Source organism: Musca autumnalis, unplaced genomic scaffold (assembly GCF_047663935.1).
Source record: "Musca autumnalis isolate F117 unplaced genomic scaffold, ASM4766393v1 scaffold_2, whole genome shotgun sequence".
Lineage (NCBI taxonomy): Eukaryota > Metazoa > Arthropoda > Insecta > Diptera > Muscidae > Musca > Musca autumnalis.
This window is the reverse complement of record NW_027411755.1, coordinates 172106683-172118651: the sequence shown is the minus strand read 5'-3', so window position 1 is coordinate 172118651 and position 11969 is coordinate 172106683. Positions and strand designations below refer to the sequence as shown.

The 11969-nt window shown below is 33.1% G+C and overlaps 1 protein-coding gene across 1 annotated transcript in view; it reads left to right on the top strand.

Annotated features, from left to right (window-relative positions):
* The first annotated feature begins 5317 nt into the window (after positions 1-5317).
* LOC141394849 (cadherin-related tumor suppressor-like) overlaps positions 5318-11969 on the top strand; it is an 869985-nt gene continuing 863333 nt past the window's right edge. The window contains exons 1-2 of the mRNA XM_073969866.1: positions 5318-6004; positions 10724-10845. The gene's annotated coding sequence lies outside the window, so the exon portion shown is untranslated. The remainder of the gene's footprint in view (positions 6005-10723; positions 10846-11969) is intronic.

The following is an 11969-nucleotide window of genomic DNA, read 5'->3' as shown; positions in this document are numbered from 1 at the left end:
GCCAAACATAAACCCACCAAAAGATCTTTGACAGAAAGGGAAAAATGACGGTTATATTACAGCTCGAAAACGAACAATCGATCCAAAAAGTCTTCAGGAACACAACTAAATTGGCCGATTTCCATATATCCATTTAACGGGATATGGCTCCAAATAAGCAAGAACACTAGAATGCATTCCTTATATTAAAGAAAATAATTTTATCAGTGAGTAAAAAACACAAAATAACGGTTAGAAAAGACATACTTGTTTGTGACAACCTGGAAGGAGAACGAGAACTCATCAATTATATGGCGAAGAAAAAAAAACCAATATCTATCAAATATGAAGACTTAAATAATGATGTGCCAAAAAAACTAATAGTTGAAACCGAACAAATAAAATCATTTCAAAGATTTCAGTAGTGTCATATAATATTAATGGACTTGAAAATAGATATATGTATATTCCTACTTGTTTCCAGTATATTCAGCAATCAGAAATATTCATATCATTAGGAAAATATTTAGAAGTCGAAAAGGAAGAAGTGGCGAAATCATATCTCAGTAGATTCCACTTAGTTTTTGATTCTGCTATTCGAAACCAAAGATTTGGAAGAGCAATAGGAGGAACACTGATTGGAATAAGCAAACAATTAACATACATTGGCGATACCTAGAGATAAAGAAAGAAGAAGTTATTTTCGTTATTAAACTAATATCTCCGACCTGCTACCTGGGAAAATGATTTTAGAAAATTGAAACTATACTTCCAAGACACAGGAACTGAAAATCCTATACTTATTGGCGACTTTAATATTCGAATAGGAGAAATAAACCAAAACATCGAGGAAATATATAGAGGAGAATTCTTTTCGGGGTACTATGTAAGAGGATCAAGAGACAAAACCGGAAACCACAAAGGAACTCAGTTTATACAACTTTGTGATGACTATAACCCTCTCGTTTTAAATGGAACTACCAAGGGAGATAAAGAAGGCAACTTAAGGTATGTTACATTGCTGGGAGACTCAGTGAATGACATATGTGCAGTATCTAAGGAACTTTTAGGAAGCATAGTTGAATTAAATGTTGGAGACAAAGTGTGGTCGCATCATTTTCCAATAACAGTGCTGATCCACAAAGCTTAAATAAAAAATAATTAAAAAAATTAAGTTGCAGTGTTTTATTTATAAATGCACTTAAGACTAGAAAATAATTTGTCACTTGCTGGAACCTCCCAAATAAAACGCTTGCCGTTTAATTTTGCCACCATTTTTATATCCTCCACCATAATATGGAGCGTATAACTAAATTTGTCATTCCGTTTTTAACGCATCGAAATATTCATCGGAGACAATATAAAGTATATATATTCTTGATCAGGGTAAAATTCTAAGTCTATATAACCATGCCCGTCTGTCCGTCCGTCTCTTGAAATCAAGATACAGCTCGCAATTAATTTGGTACAGAAGTTTCTATTACTCCTAGGATGTTTGGTATTGCAAATGGGCTATATCGGTCCACGTTTTGGTATAACCCCCATAGAACGGTACCAAGCGATTTTCGGCATTTTGAAGGTTTAAGCTTCATTATCACACCGAAATGGATGAAACTTGGTGCTTATCCTGCGTTGGGGGTACAAAACTTTCCTCCAGAATTTTGTCGGCATAGGTCCACGGCTTCATATAGCCCCCATAAAACGGTACCTCCCGGTTTTTGGTATTTTGAAGGTTGTGGCGAAAATAATCCACCAAAATGGCTGAAATTTGGTATTTGGTCTTGATTTGTTGTACTAAACGTTCCATATGAAATTTGTCGGTATACAGTGGTGGCCAATACATTTGCAACAAAATTGCACGTTTTAGGAATTTTATTTAAAATATTTTTATGAAAGTAAAAATAAGTATTGTTTTTGCAATTATTGATAGTACATTGTCTCAAATATAAGAATATAAAAAGTTTTGGCACTTTATGCAACAAAAAAAATTCAAAAATATGAAAATAATGGTCAAAACTTATGCAGCTGAACCAAAACAGATGCAAAATCTTCAATATTTTGTAAAATATAATATTTTTGTATAATTCAAATCATTTGCATTTGTTTTGGGAAGATTAAAAGTGAATAAAATTTTGAAACTGATATCAGTCATACGTATTCTTTCGGGGGATTGGCGGGTCGTATGGGAGAAGCATGAATATTTTCCTTTTGGTACCGGCGTTTCGTTTTTCTGCAAGTGCCTATATACTCAATTTTTTGTGTTAAGTTATCATTTGATGAGTTTTCTAAAACTTTTTAAGTTTATAGAATCCAAAATTTCCAATGATACCGCCCGTTATAACTTCAATACATCAGTATCCATTATTCTGACATGGACCAAATCCCTACGATCATATGTTTTTCACGACCCAAACTTCTGGCTTTTGCAAATAAATGATGCAACTGCACTCTAAACTTTGAATTTTATTAAATTGACAACTAAAATGTGAAGAAATTTCCATTACTTTTGAAAATGTTGACCCTTGGTCCCATATCCATGCTTCTCCCGTACGACCCGCCAATCCCCCGAAAGAATACGTATGACTGATATCAGTTTCAAAATTTTATTCACTTTTAATCTTCCCAAAACAAATGCAAATGATTTGAGTTATACAAACAAATATATTTTACAAAATATTGAAGATTTTGCATCTGTTTTGGTTCAGTTGCATATGTGTTGACCATTAAATTTTAAGGCGTGTTATGTATTATTATATTTTTTCAAATTTTTTGTTGTATAACTTGTCAAAACTTTTTATATTCTAATATTTGAGACAATGAACTATAAAAAATTTCAAAAAAATACTTAATTTTAATAATAATAATTGTTCCACAAACATCCCAGGCGGGACAATGAGTGCACCCCGATTCATATTTTATCGCCGAGTCCGAACGGCGTGTCTAAGACACCACTTATAGAGAAGTTGCACAAGGCTGAATACTCAGAAAATGTCGCCAACATTACTAAGGGGTATTTTGCCACCTTTGAAAGGTGTTTGATGTTGACTGGCCGGGGAATCGAACCCGCGACCTTCAGCGTGCAAGGCGGGTGTGCATACCATTGCACCAGGGTGGCACCCAATTTTACTTTCAAAAAAAAAATTAAATAAAAATTCCTAAAATATGCAATTTTGTTGCAAATGTATTGGCCACCACTGTAGGTCCACGGCTTCATATAGCCCCCATAAAACGTACCTCCCGATTTTCGGTGTTTTGAAGGTTTTGGCCTCAAATTTGGTATTTAGTCTTCGTTTGCGGTACTAAACTTTTCCCCTAAAACTTGTCGGTTCAGGTCGACGGTTCCTCCCTACTTTGTGATTTTAAAGGTTGTGGCCTCAATATTCTAGCGAAATGGATGAAATTTGGTATTTGGTCTTCATTTGGGGTTATTTATTCTTCCATGCGGTACATATTCCAGAAGAGAATTATCAGTATAGGTCCGCGGGTTCCTTTATCCTTCCTTATTTTTAAGGTTTTACCGAAATATGGGAAATTTGGTATTTAGTCTTCTTTCCGCCAGAAATTTGTAGGTATAGATGGATGTTTTGATATAGCCCCCATGGAACGGTACCTCCGGAATTTTTGTATTTTGAAGGTTAGCCACATTTTTTTTTCTGAAATTTAGTCTTCTTCATAACGAAAGGAAACTATTGGTTCAGTTTTACTTCAATACATCTCATGGTGGAGGGTATTACAAGTTCGGCCTGGCCGAATTTAACGCCGTTCTTACATGTTTTACCTTATTTAGGCACAATAAAAATATCTCCGCCTATTTTATGATGGAGGGTATAAAAATTTCGGCCCGGCCGAACTTAACAATTTTTTACATGTTTTCCAATGGTTCAAACCTAGTAACTCATTTGTAACACAGTTTCAAATGATCAATCGAATTGAAACTTTGCACACCTTTCAGTTTCGGATGACAATACGTGAATAGGAAACCAAAATGGGTCTATTTTTTCCTACCGCTATAGCGGTACCACCCGATTTCAGGTATTTTGATGATTTTATCTTCATTTGGCTGTAACTTGGCATTTGGAGTTCTCAATGGTAAATAAACTTCCCACCAAAAATTGTGGACATAGATCCAGGTTTTGGTATAGCCCCCATATAACGGTACCATCCGATATCAGGTATTTTGAAGTTTTTATCTACATTTTCGCCCTAATTTGGTTATGGGGTTCCGTTGAAGGTGGAAAGGGCAAGTTGAGAGGGAGAAGTTCGGAAGTTGGGAGGAGGTTGTTCGGAGGAAGTTGTTCGGAACTGTAAAATCTATTTGTTAAAAAATTTTAAAATTTAGTTACAGTATTTTTTTAATGCTAAAAACTAGAAAATGATTTTTCTCTGAGCCTCAATAAGTATATTCTTCATGATGGGATCTCTCTAATGAAATGCTTGCCTCATAACCCAACCGAAATGGCGAAAATCTGGTTCCAATATATATACATATATTATGGTGTAAGGTATACAAAATTCGGCCCGCCTAACTTATCACCATTTTCACTTGTTTATTTTATGACCAAGTCCCAATATAACGGTACCTTCCAAGTCCACTTTTCCAAGCGATTTAGTCTGGGCAGTGAAAAATTCCAAATGGATGGTCATCAGCAAAGATCGACCAATAACGCCTTTCTGTCTGCAACTGTGGACATCCTGAAACCGTGACCCTGCATTATAGTGTTCCCACCAAAAAAAAAAACTCTTCCCACAACAAATGAAACACTTGTCCATTAATAAAATGAGATTGAGAGCGGGAGAGACTGAAAAATTGCATAGGTACATGGAGTCCTCTCAACACACATATTTATATGGGCTCCATATGTGAGTGAGTCTGCTTGTCTCTTTGGCCATTATTATAATATTATGCTTAGACCCGTTGGTGGATTGAGAAATATTTGTGGCCAACTTGATCCTCACAATACAGTGACACACACACACAAACATACTTGGACCCCAGTCAGTTACAGTGTGCTCAAAACAAGTTGCCACTTATGGTGAGATACATTGTAATTGTAAATGATCTTGTCAAACAACTTTGGGCCAACTTATGCTGATTTTGTGGCTCGTTGGCTGCTTGGATGGCTTGTTGGTGGCTGGCTGCTGTTACTAACAATGGTGATGATGATGTTGTTGTGAGCTGCTTGCTCTTTGGCTGATTTGTGTGTGCCTACTTGCCTGCCTGCTTTGTGTACAGCCCAGCACTCCAGCACAACTCCACTTACACAGCCATACAGATACACACACCTTTGCAGCTCCATGTTGTCAGCAATTTTTTCCAATTGTTAGCCGCATGCTCTCCAGTTTCTAAACGAACGTGATTTTAAACACTTTAAGAACGCGGATAAAAAAATTAACGCTGAATGGATTATAAGCGAACAACGACGACGTTGATGATTTTGTGTAAAAGTTTAGACGTGAAGAATTTCAAAGAAATTAAAAATAATAATACAAAAGAAAATAACCAAATTCAAATGTCGGTCGCGAGTGTTTTGAAGTGAAGAATCATAGAAAAGAATCTGCAGCGTTAAAGAAAAAAATATTCAATTCAATTAATAAGAAAATATTCAATTCTATTAAAGAAATAAATTGTGAGTATTTGAAGGAAAATGTAACTAAAAAGTTTTCAAGTTTTCTGTAAAGCAAACCCCAAAAAACAACAACATTGGTCTTTGTTTTTTTTGCGCTAACAAAAACACGTTTTTCTCCAGCATCTATGGATAAAAAAATCTATACCAAAAATTTGAAATAAAAAGAAATATTTTTGTGTGTTTGTTTGGCTTGTTGTGATGGAGGCCAAAGAATAAATTTTGTAAAAGTTTGAAAGAAATATTACAACAAAAATAAATCGAATTGCAAAAGTGAAAAAAGGAATATTACCCACACCACCACTACACAACACCACATCAAGAAAAATTAAAAAAAGAAAAATAAAATAAAAAGGAGTGTTTATGTCGAATGTTTGAAAGGAAATAAAGAGAGAGTAAACGTATTGAACGGACGTGTTTTTCTAAAGCTCCGAAATAAAATTAAATTTCGAAGGCATTACGTGTATTTAAGATCCACAAAAGTGAACATAGTAATATTTATTGAACGCTTTCGTGATTTGCAGCGTTGGAAGTTCTCTACGGTGCTTAAAAAGTTTATATTTTCGTATAAAAATATTGTTAATGCAATTGAATGACTAGTGGGAGCATACGTAAATAAAAGAAAAAACAAAACATAATTGAGAAAGTGAGAGTGCTGAGAGAGATTGCCAAATAAATGTCAAAACATAGTGAGAATATTGTTCTAAAAATCAATAATTCAAAATAATTTTTATTATGTTAAATATATGTTAAATAAAAGCTTTTACAACTTGCTATCCCTAAAATATACTCTCCAAAAGGACCCAGAAAAAACTGAAGTGTAGTGATTAATATCAGCCTGAAAGTATACTCTGAATTTGTCCCTAAAATTGCAAACGAAGTGCTCTCTTGAAATACACACACATACTCAAACAGGAAATAAAGCCTATTACATATACACACTTGAAAAACGTTCAAAACTAGTTGAAAATAATAAGATGCCTTCGACTACAGGACGAAGAAGTGTTAAACCTAAAAAAATTTTATGTGGTCAGTGTAAACGGCAAGTGAATGAAGAAGAGGATGATTTCATAGAATGCGATAAATGCTCTAAAATATACCATCTGGCTTGTACCAGGATTAATAAAAAGCAATTCGATCATTTGTTAAAGCATAAGGATGAAGAGTTTTTCTGTCATTTTTGTAACGAAAATGTTGAATCTAGCGTTCAAAAACAATTGCATCGTATGGAAGCCAAACTCGATAGTATAGATCGTCTGACTGAATCAGTGAATTTCATGTCGTCGAAGTTTGATGATTTAATGAAGACTGTAAATGCAAATGCTAAAAGAATTGAAAGTGTTAAAAGAGAAAATTCAAAACTAAAAAGTGAACTAAAATCGGTGAAGGATTCACTAAAATTGCTCAATGATGAACGTGTCAAAAAAGATTGCTTAATCAATGGAATACCAATCAATGAAAATAAAAACGCAGTGGAAACAGTTATTGATATCTCAGAGACCGTCGGAGTTGAAATAAAAGAAAATTATATTGAAGAAGCGTATTTTTTAAAGAAACATAATGTGAATAGTACAAATCACTCCCTAATTGTGAAGTTCAATTCTAAAGCTACTAAAGACAAACTGATGGAAGCTAAAAACAAACTTAAAAATAATGATAATACTAAACATGTATACATCAATGATTTATTAAGCAAAGAATCGTTAGAGCTTTTCAACTACGCTAAATCTCTGAAAACTGTTGGGTATAATTATGTATTCACCAGAGGAAATCGAATTTTTGCAAAGAAAAGTGCCATAAATAAACCGAAAATAATTTTCCGTAAAGAGGATGTTGATGAATTGTTATTAGAAGCCACAACAACTAATATAAATGGAAGAAGGTCTAAGCGTATTGTATATCCCTCTGATGAAGATATTGATGACAATGAAATCGATGAACAAGCGGCATTTTTATCGCCTGATGAACAAAGAAACTAGATCAAGTCTTTGGAAAATATAATTATTGTTTTTTAAAAAATATATCAAATAATAATGTCTAATAAAAACTATTTTAAAACCATAGATTCATTTTCTGAAAATTTTATGAGAAATTGTACATTCAATTTTAATATCTTATCTGTAAACATCAGAAGTATATCGTCTATTAGCAAATTTAATAAATTTAAAATTATGATAACAGAATTTCCAGTCCTGCCAAATGTAATAGCTATTCAGGAAACATGGTTCCAAAGTAACTTAGTACAGTTGTATAATATACCAGAATATAACGCTATACACTGCTGCCGAGAAGATGGTTATGGTGGAGTGTCCATATATGTGCGGAAAAATTTAACTTATACAGTAGAACTCTGCGAAAGTATCCGCAATGTGGAAGCTATACGTATATCGATAGATGGATTCTCAATAAATGGGGTGCCATTAAAAATTACAACTTTCTATCGATCTCCAAAATGTCATATATCAACCTTTCTAATTTATCTGGAAAATGTACTGTGTGGTCGCTGCCGTACAGCATCTGTTGTAGTTGGGGATGCTAATATAGATCTCATCAATCCACGTTGCTCTTCGGATATTTTGTCGGTTTTGTCTTCTGTAGGTTATGAACCATGTCATACGCTCGTAACACGCCCAAGTAGTATGAAATCGATAGACCACGTCTATAGCAATGGAGATGACATATTGCATGTGAATGCTATTGAATGTGACTTGTCAGATCATAACATAATATGGTGTAAAATGAAAAGTAAGCTGAAAAATATTCAAACAACGACCAGTTTTCATAAACGATATAACTATAATAATATAGCTACAGATATAAATAGATTTGCTACTAACTTCTCTTGTTGCGGAAATCCTTCATATGACATGCAGAATATTACATCAAAAATTTCTGATATTATTATCGAAAACACAACAATCCAAAGAATAGAAGTACATTCAAAAACAAAGATAACGCCCTGGGAAAATGATAATCTGCGAGCATTAAGAAATTTTAAATTTAAACTACTGGCGAAAAGAAGAAAAAATGGTAGGGATCCAAAAACTGAATATACGTTAAAACAAATTAGTCGTATCATAAAGATTGCTAGTCAGACGAGTATGAATTTATACATGAGCTCGAATCTTGAAACATGTAGCCAAAATCCTCGGAAATGTTGGCAATTTTTAAACAAATGTCTGGGAAGAAATGAAGGACACCAAATACATTTGAGAAATGACAGGGATGAAATTATCAATGATGATACGGTCAAATGCAATACCTTCAATGATTACTTTTTAAATGTTCCTAGAGATTTAAAAAGTAAACTGAGACATACAAATGCAGACACTTTCAATCATTTTAATAGTCTAAAGCAAACATCGTTTCGATTTTCTATGGTTGATGTAAACAAAGATGAAGTTGCGGAATTAATAGCAAATATTGATGTTAACAAAAGTCCAGGTTATGACGGAATTACCGGCAAAGTTTTGAAGTCTTCAAACGATTATTTAAGTGGTCATTTAGCGTTTATATTTAACAAAATGATACAAACCTCAATTTACCCGGAAGTATTAAAAACTGCTAAAATTGTACCAATTCCCAAGTCGTCAAATTCAAGTAGTGTTAGCGATTTCCGACCAATAGCCTTGCTGCCTTTAATTGATAAAGTGTACGAAAAGATGTTAAGTCACCAATTATCAACTTTTTTAGAAACGACAAGGCAAATGTGTCCTAACCAATTCGGATTTAGAAAACGAAGTGGCACACAAGAAGCGATTGTATACTTCATTAATGAAATTTGTGAAAGTTTGGATTCAAACTTTGGAGGAGTGGGAGCAGCGTTTTACGACCTATCAAAGGCGTTTGACCTGGTTGATCATTCTATACTCATAGAAAAACTACAATTTTATGGAATTCAAGGAAGAGAATTGAAATTACTGGAAAGCTATTTAAGAAACAGGAAACAATTTGTGGAAATTAATGGCGTTAAAGGAAATGTTGGATTTGTTGAACACGGTGTACCACAGGGAAGTGTATTGGGCCCCTTATTGTTTACAATTTTCTTGAATGATATATCCAGTTTGAAACTATATGGGAAACTTATTATGTACGCCGACGATATAGCACTACTTTATCCATATAATCATGAAATGGTATTGAAATGTCAAATGGAACATGATGCTGATGTTATTATGGAATACTGCCGTCTAAATCGACTTGTTATCAACTCTAACAAAACGAAAATTATTCGATTCCATCCACGATGCCCACAACAACAGTCAACGTTTTATATTGAAATTGGGGATGAACCTATTTTTGAAAGCCAATCTCTTAAATATTTGGGCATACATTTACAAAACAATTTAACGTGGGATATACATATCGATGATTTAAAAAAGAAAATTTCTCCAGCTATAGGAATTCTACATAAGTTTAGATACAAATATGACATAAAAACAAAACTTCTTCTATACAACTCTTTAGTCCAAAGTCACCTAAACTACTTGGCACTAGTATACGCCTATAAGAAAACGATTCACTTGAAGTCATTACAAAGATGCCAAAACAAAGCTCTTAAGATTGTGTTTAACCTGCCTCGTCTATACCCTACTTATGAACTTTACAGAGATACAGCGAGAAATATCTTACCCCTGTATGGAATTTATAAGTTACAACTCCTCACATACATGTACAAAGCCATTAATAATATTGGTCCACAGTCAATTCAGTTTGATGTTAACCAAAACTTAATTAATACAAGGAACTCTTCAAATTTACGGATAAAAAGATGCAGATTAGAAGTATCAAAACAGCGTATAGAACACAATGGTTGCTTGGAATTTAACCATGTTCCCAATCGAATTACGGCTATTTCAAGGATTTCAACATTTAAAAAAGAATTAAAATCATTTTTATCAAGTGAGGTCGGAATGCTTCTGATGTAATTTGAATATTTTTTCTTTCTTGATTTTTAATATTTTTTGAAATTTTAAAATAATACCGTTCGTATAAGATTTTGTAAACCAATTAGCCCCTATAAAGTCTTAAAGACGCTGGGGCAACATAATAAACTGTAATGAATTTTTTATGAATTAAATAAAAATAATTAAAAAAAAAAAAAAAAAAAAAAAAAAAAGAAAAATAATCTGCCTTGGAAGCATTCAAACGAAATGTTTATGAAAGTCCGTCCACATTGCACTTCATTAAGTATGAATAAATAAATTCATTTGCAGCATCCATAAAGTGAATAATTTAAGAGGTAATTAAAAAAGAAGAGTTTCTCTGTCTTGAAATAAGTGTTTTTCGATACAAATTTCTTAATTAATTTAAGTGTTCGCATGGCGTAAATTGTGAATTGTGTGTATTTTGCCGCCTTTAAAGGCAAATTGTTGCCAAATTGCATTGCATAAATTATTAATAAAAAATAATTATTATTGCCATTACTGTGTTATACGTTAATTGATAATTTTATGAAAAAAAGAGCAAAAGATGTTTAAACAAATAATCACATAATATTATTAAAAAAAATTGTAAACCAAAAGAATTTCGAGTGTCGGCAAAAATGCCTTTGTTTAAACAAATAGTATCATTTTCAGTTGATGTTCGTTTTTTTCGCAACTCACTTTGGCCCTGTTAACGGATATCAAGTGTCGTTTACATTGACGTGTTATGCCATTCGAAGTGCCGTGCCGCGTATTCAGTGCGAAAAATATATGCGTGTTTATTTTCTTACTTTGGTGTAAATGATGAGATGAAGCGGCTGAAAAAGGCGACGGTTAACCATGCTTTAAAATTCGACACAATTTTATCTTACTAAACAAAAATAAGAGAAATATTTAATATTGGCATATTGGATATATTAATAGTAAATATATGTGACAGTGATTATTATTTATAATAACATTAAAATTAGTTACTATAATATAATTTTTTTTCATCGAACTGTGAGTTAATCTCTTTTTATATTTTAAATAAATATTTTTATTTCCAAATTATAAAGGAATTAAAATACCCTAGTGAAAAAAAGTTCTTTGGAAGAATTCTGCAAAAAAAAAAAAACAATGATCGTGATATCAAATACAATTCAAGGTGCTCCTGAACCAACTTTGGCTTAACTCTAGTTTAGTAAAAACTGTCCGATTTTTTTTTTTTTAATTTATTCCAGAGGTAGATATTGTTGAGCTGATCACGGGAATGTATAATTTTTTTGGGGGACGGACCAGGTTATTGGACCCGAAAGTCCGGGTAGAAAACCCAGGTTACACCTGAACCGATTGCTACAAAATGGGTATCATTGGAAAGCTTATAGAAATACATATCCAACAAGTGCTCATATGATTCCAAGGGCCATATCTCTGGATCCAGAGAAGGTATTACAACATA